This window comes from Neovison vison, chromosome 3 (assembly GCF_020171115.1).
Source record: "Neovison vison isolate M4711 chromosome 3, ASM_NN_V1, whole genome shotgun sequence".
In the NCBI taxonomy this organism is placed as follows: Eukaryota; Metazoa; Chordata; class Mammalia; order Carnivora; family Mustelidae; genus Neogale; species Neogale vison.
Window position 1 is genome coordinate 154,355,265 of NC_058093.1, and position 23,190 is coordinate 154,378,454.

Below are 23,190 nucleotides of genomic sequence, written 5' to 3' on the forward strand. Positions count from 1 at the left end.
CCCCGTAAATGAGAGAAGCTAAAAAAAAGTCAATCTGTGGGGAGACAGACTAAAGCAGCAGACAGAGTAACAAGAGGAAAAATGAGACCCTATCTTTGGTCTCAATACCCAGCACATTTGTGCTCTTGGGTCTTCCCAGTAAACTTAAATTCCCCTTTTGGTTCCCCCTACCCCAAGATTCATTCACTTATTTTATAGAGAACATGCAAGCAGTGGGAAGGGCAGAGAGAGAGAATCTCAGACAGATTCCCTGCTGAGCAGGGATCCCTACACGGGGGCGCTCCACACTGGGGATCCATCTCATGAACCAGGAGATCACGACTTGAGCCGAAATCACAACTCAGACACTTAACCGACTGAGCCACCCAGGCACCCCTGAATTTAACGAGTTCCTTGGGTTCAAGTCTGAACCAAGCAGGAGGTGCCGCTCCAGCCACAGTAACACTCCTATACCCACTCTCCATAGAAACCTAGGGGATATGTCCAGCTGGAACCTGCATCCCAGCCCTCCCAAATCCCTTGTATGGACCTCTTCTTTGTCCTGTACCCTCAAGGGTGGACCAAGTTGTAGATGTGGATAAGCCCAGTCCCAACCCCACCCTAAGTGGGGTAAGTGTGGACAACCACAGTCTAGGGAAGCTGTGGCAACACTGTCGGTAAAGCTGGAACTGGGTCATCTCTTCATGTCCATGTGTGGTCTCTCCTAGTGTAGAACAGAGCTGTGGGTAGGAAAAGAAAGCGTGGCCTTAGTCCACTGGGTATATTCAGGGAGCTAAACTCCAACCAGTCATTCTAAATTATGAAAATATATTAGCCAAAGAGGGAGAATAAAATGTGTTAGCATTAATTCACTAGCTTTGTGTGCAACTGTTAAATATACAGACACATGGACTATGAGCCTCTGTTTTTATCTTACCTTGATGCTCTAAATGTCAGGGGCAGGCCTAACACATTGGGATAAAGAAGAACTTGGATTCCACCACAATGAGGTATGTATCACGCTCCTAGCGCTACAGTAGACTCTGCGCCGGGCTTAAAATTCAAAGTCCTGAAAGATGTGGAACTTCAGATGCTACCTTCCCGGGAATAGTAAAATTCTCATAGATCGTACTAAACCAGCGCCAGTTATAGAAAGACCCTGGGTGAAATAAAACTAAGGAGAAAAGTTAGCACCTTGCGTATGGGTGTCGGTCTCTTGACAGAATAAAGGAATACAGTTTTATATTTTAAGAATTATTCCCATGGTCCTTAATTATGGACCAAACTATTAACCATGCAACCTAAATACATATCCAGTTATCCTTATCCCTAGAATCTGATCCTATCAATTTTGCCTGTAATTCACATTTGATAAAAATCAATAAATTTCATTTACCCAAGGCCTAAAATGCCAACTGACTTTAACATTCTGCCTTCCATGAACAGGGCTTAATGTTCTTATAAAGATTTTAATCAACTTCTGATACAGAATGAAATCATAGAAATATAACTGAAATAAAACCAAAGACTACTTGGGTGGGAAGATGCAACCCTAGAATCCTTTAGCTCAACTCCATCACTGCCCCTGTAGAGAGAATAAAGTTGAGCCCCACAGAAGTTTAGTCACTGTCCCAAAGTAACAACTTGTAGCTGACAATCCTTACTGTATTTTTTATCCATCTTTAAATATCACAAGTCTATTTTTAAAACAGTTGCTTTTTAAATTTAAAAACAAAATGCCATCTAAAAATAATTCATAGGACACTAAAAATACTCACAGCAGCTTGGAAATCAGTTTTATGCTAAATGGCTTTTCAACAAATATTCCTTTAATGGTACCATTTCCACAAACACTTAGCATGAAACCTTCCTCAAATTTATCATCTACATAAGTACTTGTAAGTAGCCTTGAAATATCTTTCTTAAGTAGTGCTCTTTACCCCTGGCTTGGATCATGCCTCCTGCTTGACTTCAGAATCGGTAGTCCTGTTTCAACGATCCTATCAGGCTTTTTTTCCTGCAATCGTTGTACACATTTTGGAAAATATTTGGTGGCCGCCACAAAGAAAAAAAGTGCTAAAAATAAAGAATGTAGGGGTGCCCGGGTGGATCAGTAGGTCTCCCTTCAACTCAGATCATGATCCCAAGGTCCTGAGATCAAGCCCCAATCGAGCTCCCTGCTCAGCGGATAGCTCCCATCCCTTGTGATGATCTACTGTCCAGGTTTTTTTTTTTTTTTTTTCTTTTTCCAATTTATTTATTTTCAGAAAAACAGTATTCATTATTTTTTCACCACACCTAGTGCTCCATGCAAGCTGTGCCCTCTATAATACCCACCACCTGGTACCCCAACCTCCCACCCCCCCGCCACTTCAAACCCCTCAGATTGTTTTTCAGAGTCCATAGTCTCTCATGGTTCATCTCCCCTTCCAATTTACCCAAAAGCACATACCCTCCCCAATGTCCATAACCTTACCCCCCTTCTCCCAACCCCCCTCCCCCCAGCAACCCACAGTTTGTTTTGTGAGATTAAGAGTCACTTATGGTTTGTCTCCCTCCCTATCCCATCTTGTTTCATGGATTCTTCTCCTACCCACTTAAGCCCCCATGTTGCATCACCACTCCCTCATATCAGGGAGATCATATGATAGTTGTCTTTCTCCACTTGACTTATTTCAGGTTTTGCCGGGACTGAGGGATCTGACAGGATGCAGGACTTTCAGCACTAAAACTGGGAAGATTTCAGGCAGACACAGAACTGTTGATCACCAACTGGAAAGACATGAGCCCCAAACAGCCTGTGGAAGAAGACCATCTCCAATCAAAATTAAAAAAAAAAAAAAAAACCAAGTGGGGGGAAAAAAAAAATGGAGCCAGTATACAGAGAGAATACAGGAGAGGAAGGAAGTGCTGATGGGCGTTAGTCTTTAGACTGAATTGTTTTCCCAAACCAGCCACTCTTCTGGTATACTCCTGTTTGATCTGACACTATTCCAGTGGCTCTCCTTATACTACTAGTGCACAAGGCAAACTCCCCAATCTTAGCTATTACTCTAATTTTGGGGGAATGATTTGGGTGTGCAGACAGGTAAACGTCTACTTGGGAAATAAAGTTTTTCAAAGTGATAAACATGATTGTTTATGCAGATTCAAAACCCAGAAGTTCTCCCTGGTTATTTTGTTCTCTCAGAATTGCTCAGAGTTGGAAGATAATGTGTCTCACCACCCAAACAATTATCAACAATTTTAATTAGTTTCCATTTCAGAATTTATTGGACAATGATTTTCTGCGCTTGGGCTACCTGGGTGGCTCAGTCTGTTAAGCAGTTGCCTTCAGCTCAGGTCATGATCTCAGGGTCCTGGGATTGAGCCCCATATCTGGCTCCCTGCTCAGCGAGGAACCTTCTTCTCCCTCTCCCTTTGTCCCTCCCCCTGCTTATGTTCTCTAGAACATGTTCTCTCAAAAATCTTAACAGTATCAAGTTTCAGCTCTTTCTACATATTTCCTAACTTGTGCTAGAATATTTTCAGAAGAAGTTAACTTATCAGAAAATAACTCATCAGAATTTATTTGTAGATGCCCAGTCAACACTTTCTTTTTTTTTTTTTTAAGATTTTATTTATTTATTTGACAGAGAGAAATCACAAGTAGATGGAGAGGCAGGCAGAGAGAGAGAGAGAGAGAGGGAAGCAGGCTCCCTGCTGAGCAGAGAGTCTGATGCGGGACTCGATCCCAGGACCCTGAGATCATGACCTGAGCCGAAGGCAGCGGCTTAACCCACTGAGCCACCCAGGCGCCCCAGTCAACACTTTCTAATCCCTCACTTTCAGTTATCGAATTTTTTTAAACCAGAAAACTTTATTAAAAGTTTTTAACTCAATCAAGTATTTAACAAACTCAACAGAAGTTAGTATGTAGGTATTCCCAGCTTTCCTTTCACTATCAATTCAAGGAAAGTTTTGGCTTTGCATTTGTGGTTTACCCACTCTCACACCCTGTACCCCGAGTTCTGCCTTGTCAGATAAGTTCTTCAGGGGGCTTATGGTATAAAATGGGAAAGCAAAAACGTAAAAACACATTCAATTAGGGAAGAAGAAGAAGTGAAGTTTGAGAAATTTTGGAAAAGCACAGAAATTAGTTGCTATATTTTGTGAGGGGAACTAAAAACAGGAAAAATCAACATTTTAGGAAGCATTATTGTAGGGACGCCTAGGTGGTTCAGTAGGTTAAGTGCCTTTGGTTCAGGTCATGGCCCTGGAGCCCTGGGTTGGAGTCCCTTGTCAGGCTCCCTGCTCAGTGGGGAGCCTACTTATCCCTCTTCCCCTGCTGGTTCCCCCTGCTTTTGTACTCTCACTCTCTAGTAGATAAATAAAATCTTTTAAAAATTAAAATAAATACAAGAAGCATTGTTGTAGACTCTGTATCCTTCTCCATGCATTGGAGAAATGTATGCAAAGGCATTGCATTAGTTCACAGTTATCTGAGAATGAGGCACTTCTTTACTACCATTCAGAGTCAACCACATGAATCAGCTTCCATCAGGTTACTAAGCCCACATTTACTTAACGTGAATATGGGTCTAGTTTGAAGAGTGAGTGTCCATTAGCAAGCAAAAGAGGCTTAGCACCTGGACCTCAGTAGGTAAAAATGATATGTAATTCTCTGGGAATAAGAAAGTTTTGAATAAAAACTAAGGGAAAATACAGAGAAATATTACAAGGGGAAGTATTAATCTGCAGGTTTTTCAATATCTCTGAAATTACACAATGAAGTCAGCAATATATTCTTCCTCTAAAATTAGCATAGCCATCTCCATAAGCCATTTATCAAATATATTTTATGAGTTAGACAATATGCTAAGCACTTCTCTTGGATTATCTCATTTCATTCCCATATCCCATTAGGTAGATGTTCTAATATTTGTTAGACCCAAATAACAAGTAAGCCATGAACTGACCGACTCTCTGGGTCACCTACTACCTTGCCCTCTAAAGAAGGACTTAGCAGTTGACTCCCCTTTGACCGGTCATGACCTAGCTCCTTCCCATCCTCACACATGCGGGTTGGCAGACCTGCATGTGCATGTAACATACAAACTTCCAGAGTAGTTTTCCACTTCAGGAGGACCCCCTCCTCATTTTCCAAAGTCAAGTATCAATTTCAAACTCCCTCAGTAACTCATTTTGGAGTGGGTTTGCTGTCTCCCACTTACGGCAACTGGGAAGTATGAAAACATTTGGGGCCAACATTTTAGAGAGTGCTTCCAATTCCAAGCCCCAGTGACCCAAGTCTACATGTTTTATACCACTTTTTATGTGGAATGTGTATCCTTTAAGAAAAACACCACTAAAAATCACTGAAATTTACACACAGTTAGTAGGTAGCAAAACCCAGGCTTTCTTAATCCAGTCTAGCCCCCTTGCCCCTCCTACAACACCAAGTCCAGCATCAGGTCATAGAATTCGCTTCCGAGGTATTTACAATAGCAATTATCCAAATACCCTCCCTCGACTCCATCTAACACTTAGTAGACCCACGTTCCTCGTCTTCCACCGTCAATCACCACATAAAATCCAGACAGAGAGCTGAAGAAGTCTTGGTAGATGAGCTCCTGCAAATCTGCTTTGTGCCTTCAAGATGCTGCCCAAGGACTGAGTGGGTTTTCCCAGAAGCTTCTTCCATCTCCCTCCTCCCCACAAGTTACAACATGGCCATAAAAAGCATTAGTATTTGAGTAGAGTAGAAAATAGCACTTTTAAATGATTAAAAAAAGAATCATTTAAAAAATTACCATTATCTTTTTATTTGAGAGGAAGAGAAATATATTGTGAATCAATACAAGCCTTGGCCCCCAGTCTCTGAGCCTTATTTATCTGGGAGTTGTTTATCTCCCTGAGTTCTCCCTCAGAGGAAAGAATAATTATTGCTTAATTACAGCAGAAGTGAATTTTCTCTTCCAGTTCTAAAGATGACTCATAGCTCTTTTTACACAAAGAAGTATCTTGGGGTGGGGGGAGGTGAAAAATTTTAAAGTCTAATTACTGAAGGGGCTACAGGTCCCCGTCTGGGACAGCAACATGGCATGCATCTCTTCTAAATGACAACGGAGCCACAGCCACCTGGTTTTAAGTCTTGCCAGTGAGTGATCTTCACACCTCTAAGAAGTGAAGTCACAAGATGCATCTTCCAGCAGGGACCATCTTTCTGCTTCTCATGACCTCACCGGCAAGAAGAAATCCCTCTAGAGGAAACCGCTAGTCTCTTAAAACTGTTCCAGATGAGCTACCGAGTTACTACATTGTAACTATCCTTAGAGCAACACAGGAGCCCATCCAGGTATATTGTGTTCTATAGTAAACTTGCGCTGTACAAGTCAATGATTCGGTTTCTGTTTATGTTCTGGGAACCTGGCCTTAGGCCCAGCATGTTTGTGTTCTCAATCTCCAACCCCAGCAGGGTCCCTCAGCCCCGCATTCGAGGCCCTGTCTTCCCTCCCTAGCCTCATTAGAAAGATTTAAGGTTCAGCCAGCTCCACTCTAGTCCTGAGTCTTTAGACGCATGAGGAGGAAATCATGGTGATGTCACCTGCATTCATTTCCAGGAAAATGGAACAAAGCCTAAAAGAAAATTCAGCAAGGAACCATGGTATTGGATATATTACTTCCTGAACATCTCATTTGCCAGAAATACTATTAGTGTATTGTGTTATACTGAACTTTCTTGTAACTTCTAATTTAAAATGTAGACTGAATTGGGACCTCTCCTAGCTGCCAAGCTTCCTGGGGTGGTGGCGGGGGTGGGGAGGGCGGGATGTGCAGGCAGAGCAAAGGAAAACCAATGGGAAGATTCAGACGTGATACAGAACTGCCTGTTGACTATGAAGTCCTGAAGTCTAACATTTGCTTTTGGGATCCAGTAAGGAGGCAGACAGGATTTTCTTTTTGTGCCTGAAGGCAAGAACACCCAGCGTGTTGAAGGGCACAGTGGTGATTGTACAGTGCCAGCAAAGGACCCTCGAGCCAGCAGAATCAACACACCCATCAAACACTGTACCTGGCAGCGTGGCCTTAGTACCTCCAGGTAAGTATCACTCACCTCAGAATACTAATGAATATCATAGTTTAAAAAAAAAAAAAAAAGCTTTGCAATTTAGACAGTAAGACAAACACTGCTAGGAAAGGTAACAGGTCATCATTAACATCTTAGTGTGAGTTAATTTAAACAATAATTAGGCACCTACAAAAAGGTATGAAGAAAAAGAAAATTCTAAAAAACGGGGCTGCTGGCCCAGTTTGCCTATGTGTTTATTTTACCAAGGACTCAGCCTGGCTCAAGATAGAAGCACTCTCTCCCACCAAAACCAACCCAACACAGATCTTGCCCACTACATAACCCACATCTTGAATCCGTTACCTAATCATTAAAGTTGTATAAGTACCCTCACGCTAACACCTTTGGGAGCTGGGAAAAGAAAAGTTTACCATACTGATCTTGTCGTCTGTGGCAGGCTCGATTTTAACAGCATTTTCTGAAGAGAACAGAATAATACTCTTTCGTTTTCTCCCTTGACCTATTTTAGCATATTCTGCCCCACTTACTATTCTCCTTCCTTTGCATTCTCCCTCTTGCGTGTTATGCAAACGAGCTGCTGAGCTGGAGAAAATAAAGCACATTTGTCTTTCTGCCACCCTCCCTGAAGGGTGGTAGAGAAACCAGAACGCACGCATTGATCATGCCTCCCGCAGTGCATGGATTGGCTGCATTAGGCACCCATCTCACAGAAGAGCAATGTATTAAAAACACATTAGGGAATTTCAAATGAGCCACTTGAGCCCCACCAGCTTCCTTAGGACTTCCCATTTCTTTATCCCACCTAGAAGAGGCCTAACTAGACCTTGTCTCAGAACATTCATGAGCCCACTTTATACTTGTTTAGCTCTCTCCCCTCCAGTACCTCATTCACGCTCACAGGAAAGAGGATGGGCTGGCAATGTCTTTCCTCTCCATGAAGCTCAGTTTAAGTGTTGGCTGTGGGTGCCCCAGCTCAGAAGGGGCAAAACTGGGGCTAGCATCAGATTTTATGACTCCTAAATCAGGGCTCTTTTCTCATGATGCTGTTTATCTACTTGGGAATGTGTTTTCCATCAATAATCTGGGTCCTACTTTCTGAAACTTTAGATCTAGAAGAAAGAACACCTAAGTAATGATGAGTCAATCTATGTGACTGTGACAGAGCGAGCCACTGATTTCTAAGATGTCTGATGAAAAGAACAAGCAGGCTTTGAATATTCACTTCTTTTGCTCGTGGCCTGGCAAGATGTGGCTTGTGGTCCAGCGGTACTGGTATCACTTAGGATTTTTTTTTTTTTTAAGAGAAATGAAGGCTCTCGGGCCCACCCAGGAATACCAGACCAGAGCCTACATTTTTAACAAGACCCACAGCAGATTCATACACACAGGACGACAGCTTGAAAAGCTGTTGAAACCAAGTTTCAAGCTGCTTGAAAACCAAGTTGCCGAAAACCATTCCTTCTTGTACCTAACTACTTCCCTGAAAAAGTTACTGTCCAAAGTGTTCCAAGGGGCCACTTAGTGAACAGAGCAGATTCATCCCACCATGGGTCCTGCCAGACACACCAGAGGAAAGGTGTCTGGGCTTTGTCGTTCCAGCTACTGAAGGCTGCTGACACCTGCACCCAGCACTGCTCTTCCCAGGAGACGCCATGGCATTTAAACAGCACACTGGGTCAGTCCAATGGTTTCCCACTGTTTTTTTTTTCTGCACCGAGTCAATTCGTCCTCATTTAACTGAACCAACGCACTTGCACCATTCCAAGGACCTAAGCCACTTCAGTAAAGTAATGCTCTTCTCAAGATTTAATTGTGAGCCTTCTCCAGTGCATTACTAAATCACTAGTAAGCTGGTGCACTGATGGTCCTAGAAGTAAATATCAAGATGTCACATCCAGTCACAACGCACTGTAGGTCCACCCCCTGAAACCTAGAACTTCTTCCTTCACCCCTGATGGTGTCTATACAGTAGCTGGCCAGTGAGCTATGTGGGAGCCAGAGATGTTCATGGCACCTATCAACTGACTACAGAGAGGACTCACCTAACCCGTTCACTTGGGCCAATATCTAAAGAGAAACCATCCTTTATCCAGTCCAATGATTCACATTCAACTTCACTAACCTACAGAAAGATTTAAGTAGTAGCTGAAATCAATAATAGCAGGGACATCAAATATCCCAAGCATGGAAAGTTATGCACAGCCTCAAAAGCACGAAAGGAACAGTTAAAATACTTTTCAAACAGGGCTATTTGGTTGAAGTCCAGGAAATCTGACTACAGCGGTCTAATTTATGAAGGTTGTGAGGTAGCTAAAGCTGATCTTGGAGACCTTTTCTTTACTGTGCCCCACTCACCACAACCCAGGTAGCTTTTCATTTTTATCTCGGATCCTCTTTTCTGTATTTAAAAATTAATATTTAAAATTAACTAGATCACCCCTCTTTCCTGCCTTCTCAGACAAAAACAAACAAAAACAAAAACAAAAAAAACACTTCTCAGGAAAGAAAGAATCTCATTCACTTATGTAAGTTACCAACACTAATGCTACCTTAAACTGTAGCGACTCTTCAGAACTCCTAAACTCACCCCCCAGGGGCTATGCCAGTTAGCCTATGAAGTCTAGCTTAGATAGGAATACGTACTCTCTAACCTTTCAGCAATCAAAGCTCAATACTTTGTTATGAAGAAAATCACTTTTCAGCTAATATTTTTGAGTCATTATTTTTGGTGGTTGCTCTTCTTTGGAGAAGACATTCCAGTGGATTATGCAATACTGAGATTCTTCAACTTTCAGTCAACATCTTGGAATTATTGTATCTATTATAGTAAGAGAGAAAGACAGCTACATTATACCGAGCTCAGAAAGACAAAATCAAGCCCTATCATATTTATAGGGGAAAAAAAATCAGGGGCACCTAGATGGCTGAGTCTTTGAGCATCTGCCTTTGGTTTAAGTCATGATCCCAGGGTCCTGGGATCGAGTCCCCCAGCCGGCTCCCTGCAGTGGATTTACTTATTTAAAAAGAAGAAAAAAAAAAAAAGATTTAGAATATTTTTAAAATAAATCAATAAAATCTTTTTAAGATTTTTATTGATTTATTTGACAGAGAGAGAGAAAGAGAGCACATAAGCATAAGCAACTGCAGGCAGAGGGAGAGGGAGAAGCAGGCTCGCTGCTCAATGTGGGGCTTGATCCCAGGATTCCAGGATCATGACCAAAGCCAAAGGCAGAGGCTTAACCAACTGAGCCAAATAAATAAATTAATTAATTAAATATTTTAAAAGATTTTTAAAATAAATAAAATCTTTTTAAAAAATAAATAAATAAATCGATGTGGAATTCTTAACAATTACTTTGGGGAAGTGTCCTAACACTAACTGTTAATTCTTTACACAAGAGACATGAAGAATGTCCTGCAGACCTCCAGAAGGCTGGTTCCTGCCTGGTTCACAAGAGCTGCCATTGCCCGTACTACCCAGTGATCACCATCTGAATACATGCAAGCAGCATGCATCCAGCCTATTGCTTTTATTGCCGAGCTTTCATTGACTTTATAGCAAGTCCTATTTTCTTGTTGTGTGTGTTCTGATAAAAGTTACATATTTGTGGGGGGGTGGCATGAGGGTGTCATAGTCAGTGGAGTATCAATTCTTGGTTTCGGCTCAGGTTGTGATCTCAGGATGTTTGGGATCAAAAGACCCACATCAGACTCTACACTGAGCACAAGACTCTCCTTCTGCCCTTCCCTGCTCCCCCACCAAGCAAGTGCACTCATTGTACCTCTCAAATCTTTTTAAAAAGGCACATATTTTTAAGTAATCCCATCTGGTTATACAGCCTATCTTTCCATCCAGCAACACTCTCAGAAACATTATCAAAAGTATCTGAACTTTAAGATAAGTTAATTTTATTCTCTTACTTTGCTTATCAATAGTGGCCTTCCTCTCTATAATTTAGGTTGAATCTCCCTATAAATGCCAGTTGCTAGGACCTTCATGCTATTTCACTATTGAAAAAGATGGTGTGGGACTGGCTCCTCATGCAGTCTTCCGGAGCTGTGTACCTCAAGAAGTGCTAAGAGGAGGATTCCTTTTAGCCTAAAGCAACATCCTCCTCCCAAATGCCCAGGTTTGGATACTCTAAGATATCCTCAAATTCCTTCCCTTCTCATCCCTCAAATCCCATTTGTAGTCAACCCCTGATTATTTTATTCCACTATGCCCACATCTTTCAACCATCACTTCCTTATTGTAGGTAGAGTTTCCCCGGGGAAACAGACTCCAAGCTGTGATTTGTGTTCATAAAGTTGATTGTGAAGTGGTCTCAGGAACAACATCTCTTGGGGGAAATGCATTAGTCAGAGAGAGCAGGTGAACCATGGTGTGCTCACAACAAAGGCTTTTAGCCAACCACATGGTAAGTGGTAGAGTTGGGATGGCTCAATAGAGATATCCTCAATTAGAGAAAGAGAAGAGGCCTTTCTACTCCAGTCTTGACCCATCATTGAATGAAGAACAACCTAGAAAGCAGACTTAACCTTAGGCAAGGCCTTCCCTTAGCAGAGGCCTATTTCAGAAAGGGACCCATCTGTGAGTTATCAGGAGCCATTACTCCCAGGAACTAGGCAAAGTCAATGCCTTGGTCTTTAAAGAGGGGTCTGAGAGGCCCACCACAGCACCCACTATTATTTGTAAACTTACAAATCTTTGTTAGAAAAATGTTCTATTAGGAGTTCTTTATAGATCTTGGATATCAGCCCTGTGTCCGTAATGTCAATTGCGAATATCTTCCCCCATTCCATGGACTGCCTCTTTGTTTTGCTGACTGTTTCCTTTGCTGTGAAGAAGATTTTGATCTTAATGAAGTCCCAAAAGTTCATTTTCACTTGTTTTCTTTGCCTTTGGAGACCTATCTTGAAAGAAGTTGCTGTGGCTGATGCCGAGTTTACTCCTCTAGGATTTTGATAAATTCCTGCCTCACATTGAGGTCTCTTATCCATTTTGAGTTTATCTTTGTGTATGGTGTAAGAGAATGGTTGGGTTTCATTCTTCTACACATAGCTGTCCAATTTTCCCAGCAACATTTATTGAATAGACTTTTTTTCACTGGATATTTTTTCCTGCTTGTTGAAGATTATTTGATCATAGAGTTGAGGCTCCATATCTGGGCTCTCTACTCTGTTCCACTGGTCTATGTGTCTGGTTTTTCGCCAGTACCACGCTATCTTGGTGATCACAGCTTTATAGTAAAGCTTGAAATCAGGCAATGTGATGCCCCCAGTTTTTTCTTTTTCAACATTTCCTTAGCAATTTGGGATCTCTTCTGGTTCCATAAAAATTTTAGGACTATTTGTTTCAGCTCTCTGAAAAATGCAGGTGGAGTTTTGATCAGAATGGCATTGAAAGTATAGATTGCTCTAGGCAGCATAGACATTTTAACAATGTTTATTCTTCCTATCCATGAGCATGGAATGGTCTTCCATCTCTTTGTGTCTTCCTCAATTTCTTTCATAAGTGTCCTGTAGTTTCTCGAGTACAGATCCTTTACTTCTTTGGTTAGGAACTCCTCAAACTCAACACACACAAAACAGATAATCATGTCAAAAAATGGGCAGAAGACCTGAACAGACACTTCTCCCAACAAGACATACAAATGGCTAATAGACACATGAAAAAATGGTATCATTAGCCATCAGGGAGATTCAAATCAAAACCACACTGAAATACCACTTTATACCAGTTTGGTGGGAATGAAAATTGGTGCAGCCACTTTGGAAAACAGTGTGGAGATTCTTCAAAAAATTAAAAATAGATCTACTCTATGACCCTGCAGTTGCACTACTAGGTATTTACCCCAAAGATACAGATGTAGTGAATAGAAGGGCCATCAGTACCCCAATGTTCATAGCACCAATGGCCATAGTCACCAAACTGTGGAAAGAACCAAGATGCCTTCAATGGACAAATGGATAAAGAAGATATGGTCCATATGTGCAATGGAGTATTATGCCTCCATCAGAAAGGATGAATACCCAACTTTCATATCAACATGGACGGGACTGGAAGAGATTATGCTGAGTGAAGTAAGTCAAGCAGAGAGAGTCAATTATCATATGGTTTCACTTACTTATGGAGCATAAGGAATAACATGGAGGACATAGGGAGATGGAGAGGAGAAGTGAGATGGGGGAAATAGGAAGGGGAGACAAACCATGAGAGACTGTAGAGTCTGGGAAACAAACTGCAGGCTTTGGAGAGGAAAGGAGAGGCGGGTGGAGGGTTGGTTAAGCCTGGTAGTGGGTATTATGGAGGGCACGTATTGCATGGAGCACTGGGTGTGGTGCATAAACAATGAATTTAGAAACACTGAAAAGAAATAAAATAAAATAGAAAAAAAAAGGAAAATGTTCTATAAGCTATAGGATTCATCAAAAGAAAAAAGGACCCTAGTTTTAAATCATTGATTTCTACCACTGTTTTGAGGAACTAACATTATTACTCCACTTTGCACATACCTTTTAAGCCATTTCAAATTAAAAAGAAAAAAGGAAATAAAATGTCAAAGTATAATTTTTACCTTAAGGATCTGTAGCTGAACTGCAGACATATATTTTCTAGGAGCATTCCACTGGTCAAATGTCACCAAAACAATTTCCAGGCTATCCTGCCCTCATTAGTTCTCTGAGATCTTGATTACAAATTTATAAGAAACCTGCCCCAGACATCCAGAGAGCACCTTCGAGACAGCCATCCCATTGGCCCTCAGCATTTCCCACTGGGAACATTAGAAAACTTGCCCATCAACCAAAATAAACAGCTCTTCTCATGAATAGACCCAATAAAGGTCCTATAAATCATAGCTGTCAAAAATGTCAGTAGCATTGCAGAAGACAGAAATCAATCCAAAATTCATTAGTTTGCCTGACAAGAGCTTAATCTCATTGTTTAATACCAACCATGGCACCTCGGGTAGAATAGGAAGCTGCAAGAGATCATCTTGGTTACCTGTCACAGAAACGTTTAATGTTTATGGCTTCATCTGCTCTTCGGAACATTCCCATTCTGTGGGCAGAAACCCTTGCCCCCTGCTTGGGGTCAAGTTGCCTGTGGTAGGAGACAGGAATCATTCTGGTATTGTTACCATTTTTCACAGATATTAGTGTCATGGTTGGATGGTTTGCAGGCATTTCAGGTAAAAAGGACATAGAGGTGACAGTGTAAGTGAAGTGCTTCTGTATGTACATGAGTCAAAGTTTAAACAGTTTTCTCATTATCAAAAATACTCCTGCTGACCAGAGGGCAGCATGAACACCTCCTTCCCCTTCATATAACCCCTGATAGAACGCTCTTTTGTGGCTACAACTCTTTTTTGTGACTGCCTAAGTTCATTTTAATCAGATTTCAACTGCATACAAATACTCAGGATTAGTAGTGTTGATGGGGTGGTGAGCAGGGGTTGGAGTAGAAAGGAAGCCTACAGATGGATGGATTGTGACCTCACCCTGGTAACAGCCTCCTATGCACAGAAAATGGTCAATTCCTTTTTTTTAAGTACAAAAAGAACCCTACAAACTGGCAAATATTCTGGCTGGGTTAACCTCCCAAATATCCTCCCTGACCCAACCTACATATCCTGACATAACTTCTCTTATCAATCCCTTTGGAATGACTTGGCTTCTTCACTACCTGTTCAACACTTTCTAAGGACATAAGCTCCTTAAAATACCTCATTTCTGCTCACATTAATGTATTCCATTAAAAATCCTCCAGGGCTTATATTGTCTGTGTACCTCATGGCCCTTCATACTCTCTTGTACTGTCACTGTCTTTTCAAAAGAAAAGTGTTGATTACTAAAGACCTTGTTAAATACCAAAGTTGTTGAATCCATTATTCATTTTGACTAAGGATATAGAGATTTCCATTTACCAGCTGAAGTATGATCACCATGAGATGAATGCCTTATTTCACTCTGCAGTTTCCTTTTAAATTATGCAATATTTGATAAACATTTTAATAATGCAAAATGTTTCAAATAGAACCATCCCCAGTACACAGAGTGCGTCAAAAATCTGGAGTAGGAGTTGTAACCCCTACCCATGAGTGCTCTACTCCATCATCTAATACATAGAATTTGACAGTATGTTTACTATCAACTATTTTTAGAAATGTTGAAACTCTCTATTTTTATTGATGACACACATGACTAATTATTATATTAATGTCACATGACTTAAGTTAGAGTAAAAAGAGACATAATGGAAATTCAGTGTGGCTTATCTTCACAAATTGGGGATGCAAGGTTATCTTGGGTTAGGTTTCCAAATGATATTTGTTTAGCAAGTGTCTGTACAAGGTTTCACAAAGTGTGAGTTTGCATAAAAACAGCCCAAACATGGAAAATAGAAGTTTCCAACTATCAGTAATTACTTGAAATGATAATGCACTAAATTCTCTAATTAACATGACCCATCTATATACTGCCTATAAGACTCACTTGAGGTAGAACACACACTCAAAAAGGTGGAAAAATATATTCCATGTGAAGGGAAACAAAAAGAAAAGTGAAAACAATAGATAATCAGATAACACAGGCTTTAAAACCAAGACTATAGTAAGAGACAAAGGATGGCATTATATAATGATAAAAGGGTCAATCCAATGAGAGAATATAACATTTGTATGTATTTATGCAGCCAACAGGCATACCTAAATATATAAAGCTAATATTAACAGACCTAAAAGGAGAACTAGACACCAACACAATAGGGGACTTCAGTACCCCACTTGCATCAATGGCTAAATCATCCAGACAGGGAAAAAAAGTAAGAAAAATTTAATAGAAAAACATCAGCTTTGAACATATTAGACTGCAAGGACTTAAAGATATACATATAACATTCCATCCAAAAGAAACAGAATACATATTCTTCTCAAGCCCACATGTTAAACACTCTCCAGCAAAGATCATGTTAGGCCACAAAACAAGTTTTAATACATTTAGAAAAACTACTATCACAGCCAGCCAGCATATTTTTTTCAACCATAATACTAAAGAGCATAAAAAACTTAATTCTAGACCAACAAATTTGACATCCTAAGAGATTAATTCCTAGAAACATAAAAGCTACCAAGCTCAAAGCATGAAGAAATAGGTAAACTGAACAAACTGATTTTACTAGTAAGGAGATTTCATGGGTAATCAAAAAACTTCCAATTAAAGTCTAGAACCAGACAGCTTTGCTAAATTCTGCCAAACATCCAAATTAGAATACCAATCCTTCTCAAACTCCTCCAAAATAGAGAAAATGAGTGAACACTTTCAAAGTCATTTCAAAGCCAGATTTACCCTAACATCAAAACCTGACAAGGATGCCACAAGGAGAAAAAAAAAAAATTACAGGTCAATATCCCTGATGAACATAGATATAAAATCCTCAAATACTAGCAAATCAAATTCAACAAAATTAAAAGAATCACACGGGTGATCCAGAGGTGCAAGGATGGTTCAATTTCCACAAATCAGCATGATACACTTCTGCAACAAAATGAAGGTAAGAATCACAACCATTTCGGTAGACACAGAAAAAAAGGTTTAACAAAATTCCAATCCATTTACAATAAGAACTCCAAAGTTGTTATAAAGTAACACCCAACATAATAAAGGACATAAATGACAAGCTCACAATATCAGACTAAATAATGCAAAGCTGAAAGCTTTTTCTCTAAGATTAGGAATAAGAGAAGAGTGTCTACTGTTACCAATTTTATTCAGTATAGTATTAGGAGTACTAGCCAGAGCAATCAGGACAAAAAAATGAAAGTCATCCAAACTGGAAAGAAATCCTGTAACTATCTGCATGTGACATATTTTATATAGAAAATGTTAAAGACTCCACCAAGAAACTATTAGAATAAATGAATTCATCAAGTTTCAGGGCACAAAATCAATTTATGAAAATCTCATGTTTCTATACCATAATAAGCTAATATCAAGAGAGAACTTAAGGGGCACCTGGGTGGCTCAGTGGGTTAGAGCCTCTGCCTTTGGCTCGGTTCATGGTCTCAGGGTCCTGGGATCGAGCCCCACATCAGGCTCTCTGCTCAGGAGGAGTCCGCTTCCTCCTCTCTCCCTACCTGCCTCTCTGACTACTTGTAATCTCCGTCTATCAAATAAATAAATAAAATCTTTTAAAAAAAAGAGAAAAAAAATAAAAATAAATAAAAAAAAGAGAAAGAGAGAACTTAAATCCATTTGCAGTTTAATTAAAAAATACTTAAGAATAAATTTAAATGAAAACTCAAAAAAACTGAAGACCGATAAATGGAAAGATATTTCACACTCATAACGAATTCTGTTAAAATGTTCAGACTACCCAAAGTGAACTACAGATTCAGTGCAATCTCTATCAAAATTCCAATGGTATTTTTCATAGAACTGGAACAATCTTAACATTCGTATCGAACTAAGACAGATTCCAAATAGCTAAAGCAATCTTGAGAAAAAAGAACAAAACTGGAGACATCATACTATGATTTCAAACCAATAACAAAGCTGTATTAATCAAAACAATGAGGTATTAGCATAAAAACAGACACAAGATCAATAGAACAGAATAGAGCCCAGAAATAAACACACAAACACACACACACACACACACACACACGTGCATATATGGTTAATTAATTTATGACAAGGGAAGCACAAATATACAGTAGGCAAAGGACACCCCATTCAATAAATGTTGGGAAAACTGAGCTATCATGTGCAAAAGATTGAAACCTGAACCACTAACTTACATCATTAAAAAAAAAAATTAACTCAAAATGGATCAAAGACTTGAATGTTAAACTCAAAACTGTAACACTCCTAAAAGAAACCATATGTACCAGTCCTGGCAATGTTTTGTTTTTGTTTTTGTTTTTGTTTTTGTGTGTGTGTGTGTGTATTGGTTGGGGTTTGTTTTTGGATCTGACACCAAAAAGCAAAGGCAACAAAAGCAATGATACAGGAGACTACATCAAACTAAAAAGCTGCACAAAGGAAAATATCAAAAAATGAAAAGGCAAACTACTGAATGGGAAAAAAAAATCTGCAAAGCATATTTCTGGTAAGGCATTAGTATTCAAAATATACAAAGAACTCATACGATTTCTTAGCAAAAAGTGATCAATAAGTGGACAGAGATCTGTACAGACATTTTTCCAAAGAAAACATACAGAAGCCAACAAATACATGAAAAAATGCTCAACATTATTAATCTTCAGGGAAATGGAAATCGAAACCACAATTAGCTATCACCTCACAGTTGTTGAAATAGCCATTATCTAAAAGATGAGAAGTAAGTGTTGGGGAGGACGTGAAGAAAGGGGAACATTTATGTTGCGTTTCCAAGACAAAGAATACTAAGGGATGGACTGAAGTCCATAGTAACCTGGATAGGCAAAAACTATCAGAAAACTCCTACTTCTCAAAATATCAGTCTTGTGTACTCCATCATTATAAGTATCATTTTGATTAATGAGTCCTCTTTTTGAAAAAAATAAATTCCTAAAAGGTTAAGTACAATTCATTCATTTTGAATTAAAGCAACAAATTTCTTAAGCTTTTCTACTAATGACTAGCAAGGACCACCCATAGTCCCACGTTATTGCTGTATTAGGTTTCTGTTGCTGCTGTAACACAACCAACCACAAGTTGGCACCTTTCAACACCCATTTGTTATCTCAGAGATCCAACAGTATTATTACTCTGGGGTTCACAAGACTGAAATCAAGGGGTCCATAGTGGAAGCTTTATGTATGAATCTTCCTCCTAAATGTTCATTTAGACTGTAGGCAGAATTCCATGCAATTGGAGAAATGAGGTCCTGTTATTCCTAACTTCTAGAAGCTGCTCACATCCCTTGACTTTTAGGCCTCTTCCTCATCTTCAAAGTCAGCAGCCTTGGGTTGAAGCTCTCTCATGCTTTGAGTCTCTCTGAACTCTCCTTCAGTAAATGTCTAGAATTTCCTATGTGCGTGCCTCTACTGGGAGACTCATACAGTTTAATTGGACTCACCCAGAAAATTCAGGATAAGCTCTCTGTACCTTAAAGTCAGCTGATTCATAATTCCAAATGTAAGTCCCTTCACAGTAGTATCTACCTTAAGGTTTAATTAACAGAGGATATGAATATTGAATTGTATCTTTGGAATTCTGCCTAACATGATTAAGGAAGTCAGGATTAAAGGTCATTTGGTTCTTGGGACGATCTGGTGATCTGGGAGGAAAACTTTAGGCCAGTTATCTATGAATGTGACAATAGATCAATTTTAGAAAGTTATTAACTCCCATTAGAATGATCCAAAAAACTTTAGCCTGCTTTGTGTGTTGGTGCTAAACCTCTAAAAATTAAGGTGCTATAAATATTCTTTTTCAACTAAATCATTTTCCTATCATAAGGATATTTACTTCTAGAATTCTTTGGTTTTATCCTTTTTTCCAATGTCTTTGGAAACTAGAGAAATGTTAGTAATGAAAAGAAACTGTCAGGAGTCCACTGCATTCAGCCCCTACTAGTCCCCTCCTTGAAATAATGCTATCGCCAGTACAAAACCTGAGAACTTGAATTGAGAAGGAACGATAAAGTCATTTAACACAACCTTCTCCCATCCACACACTGTGACTGGTAGCAGAGGCACACCCAGACCTCCCTGCCAGATGGTCTTCCAGCCTAAGTCTGAACACTTTTTAGTAATTTCCAAGCTGTAGTTTTCAAAATCACATATGACCAACACTAACATGATAATCCTTGGAAGGTTGGATCATGGCTATCCGGTCTCTTCATGAGTCTTATATTTTCTAGATTTCCCCCCACCCTATATACTTCTCCATAAATAGCTACCCGGCTGCACCCCCCTTCTGTCACACAGGACCTAGAGTTTAAAACAAACAAACAAACAAACAAATAAAAAACCTTCAGATGTGGTCTATAATAAAGGTTTATCACAAACTCCTAAGTCACCATGCAACAATACTAATGTCCCTTTATATCACAAAAACTCCTTGATCTCTTACTTCTTTTCTGAATTAACATTACCTGGCCATTTTTTTCTACCTATTAGTCACAATCAACCAAAGGGCTGGTAAATATTTACAACCTAATTAAAATATGAAAATAATGAAGACACTTTAAATGAATTTCCCTGATTTCCCTTTAAATTCATTATTGCTAAAGCTGCAATTCCCAACTGAATTATAGAATTTGTAAGTTGCCAAAAGAGGAAAATACAACCAGTAATCATACTGTTCATTGGTGAGCTGTCTTCAAACTATTTTCAACCATTGGCTTTTGAATTGTCTTACTGATCTGGGTTTTTGCGCCTGAAGGAGATAGTAATTAAAAGATGTACAATTTAAATAGATGAGAAGCTTCACAGAAAAACTCCCTTATTATTACTGCTAATGCTTTGTTCATGGGTTTCTGTTTTGTTTGTTTGTTTTTTTTTGGGGGGGGGTTCCTTCAAGTGAATTAGACCTGTACATTTCTCCTTATACTCATTCCGGGAAGACTAAATTATTTTCATCATAGCAAGATGTAAGAAGTCTTGAAAAAAGGTAGGAACGTCGTCTTTGCCCCCACTCATACTGCTCTCCCTAGGGATCTGTGCTTTCCTTGTTTTGTTTTGCACAAAAGTTCTGTGCTCTAGTCTTACTTCTTATCACACAGCTGTCCGCACTGCCAGTGCACACCACTTCCTTTGTAAGATTTCACAGGGAATATTTTGGTAATGTCATTTTTTTATGGGACTAAAGCATCTGTAAAATTTCAATGCATGAATTTTATCAGCTGATAGTAGGGGGAAACTGTTTGGATCTCTTCAGTTTTTGAAATAAAGGAAGCACAGCTTGAGAATCAGAGATTGGAGTTCTAGTCCTACCCCCATTTGGGGCCTCATTTCCTCATGGAATAATACATAGTATCATAGGGAATATAAAAAGATGTGTATAAAAATCTTGGCATACCTCCAGGCACTTAAATCTCAACAGTGTATTCTTTACCATTATTAGTTGCAAAAGAAATGCTAGATCATGCAGTCTGGGGTTAGGATTCACACCTTCCTGCATGGTTCCTTCTCTGCTTATGTAACTAAGTCTAGACTATCTCAGGTGTCTTTAGAAGACATTTTATGCTCTGGCTTTAGGAGGACTGCTTATTTTGAGAAAGGATATGGGATATTGGGGCTACAGTGGCAAAAGGAAGCAGAGAACCAATCAGTTCAGGCAATCTCCATACACCCTCAAACAGTCAATCAAGGCAATCTTTATATAACCGAGGGCAGTGGCCTAGGTTCATGGGGTCAGGGATGAGGGACCACTCCAGCTCTGGAAAGTGGGGTCCTGTGCAGAGTACAGGCAGAGCGCAGAGTACTATTTCCCTGGCGCTGGGATATAGTAACATGGCTGAGCTGAATTAATAAACACGGAGGCCACTGGACTCATGTGGCTCTATGGCGCTGACAGCCGTCATAAGCAAACCAAAATGTACATCTGAAAAGCCTCAAGGTTACCAAGTCAGAATGCTAAGGATGACTGATCACAGACAACTAGGCTTCAAGTTATATAGCCAATCAATTTTTTTTCTTTGCTTCCACCTCTTATCAGTCAAAGTCTCTCCCTAAGCTCCTGCTGGGGGAGCCCTCCTGACCACTTCTGGTTCGGCACTGCCTGGCTGGAACTGATTTTTGCACAGATAAGCTCTTAAGATTAACATGTCTTGTTTTGTTTTTTGTTTTTTTGTTTTTTTAAACAATACAGAGGTAGAAGTCTTTGAAAAACTATCATATCAGTGAGAGGGGAGGACTATAAATTGTTTTTCTCTTTCTCCTTTATCCCTTAGTTCTGTTTCTTCCTTCACAGAAATGACTGGTGTCAGAAATCAAATGCCACTGCTTTCTTGGGCGCCTGGGTGACTCAGTTGTTAAGCAACTGACTCTGGTTCAGCTAATGAACTTGGGGTCCTGCGATCCAGCCCAGCATCAGGCTCCCCACTTAGCCAGAGTCTGCTTCTCTCTCTCTCTGTTTGCCCCTCCCCCTGCTCATGCACATTTTCTCTCCTGCTCTCTCTCAAGGCTTTTTAAAAAAATGTTTCTATTTTCTCAAACCACAGAACACTTAGAAACAACAATGTTTTCCAAATGCCAGGTAAAGAACAGTTTTTTGTTTTTAAGTTTTTATTTACGTAATCTCCACACCCAACATGAGGGCCAGAACTCATGACCTAGAAATCAAGAGTTGCACGCACCTCTGAGACAGCCAGTGCCCCTCAAGGTAAAGAATAGTTAAAAACAAATGAAACAAACAAATCAGCTCTAATGTCTTAACATTTACACATAAATTTTGTTTGTTTGTTTTTAAGGTTTTTTATTTATTTATTTGACAGAGAGAGAGAGAGACAGAGATCACAAGCAGGCAGAGGCAGAGAGAGAAGCAGGCTCCCCGCCGAGCAAGGAGCCCGATGCGGGGCTCGATCCCAGGACCCCGAGATCATGACCTGAGCTGAAGGCAGCGGCTCAACCCACTGAGCCACCCAGGCGCCCTACACATAAATTTTGAGATAGAAGTTCCACGTCTCATGTTTTTTACATTGCTGTAATGCTTAACTTAAAACCACGTATATGCAAAATTTTATGAGTAACAAATAAGCTTGCTAGGTGGTTTGACTTTTCTGTATTCCATTAAACAAATTCTCCAGTTGTTTTTCCAATGAGAGTATAGCCATGATGCTAATACTGAAAACATTAAATACTTGCCAGAAAAAAAAAATGCTATTTCCATTGTTTTCCTTATCCTAAGTTTTTTTCTTAATAAAATTGCTCTGGAAACATCCATCTCCCCTCAAGTGCCTGAAGGGATGAAGTCTGATATCACAGAAGACCAAGTGCTGCATATTTTCCAGCTGGTCTTGGCCCTGCTGTGTGATCTAATAGGAATGGAGACGCTTAGTACAAGTCACCTGGGAATATTACCTTATGGAGACAGATGTAACAGAACCTCCTCCACTTCACATGAAGCAACAGGAGGCTCCCAGGACTCTCACTGGAGTACAGTAAAAATTCAATCCAAATTGTTTCCCATCATTTTCACTTACAATGCAA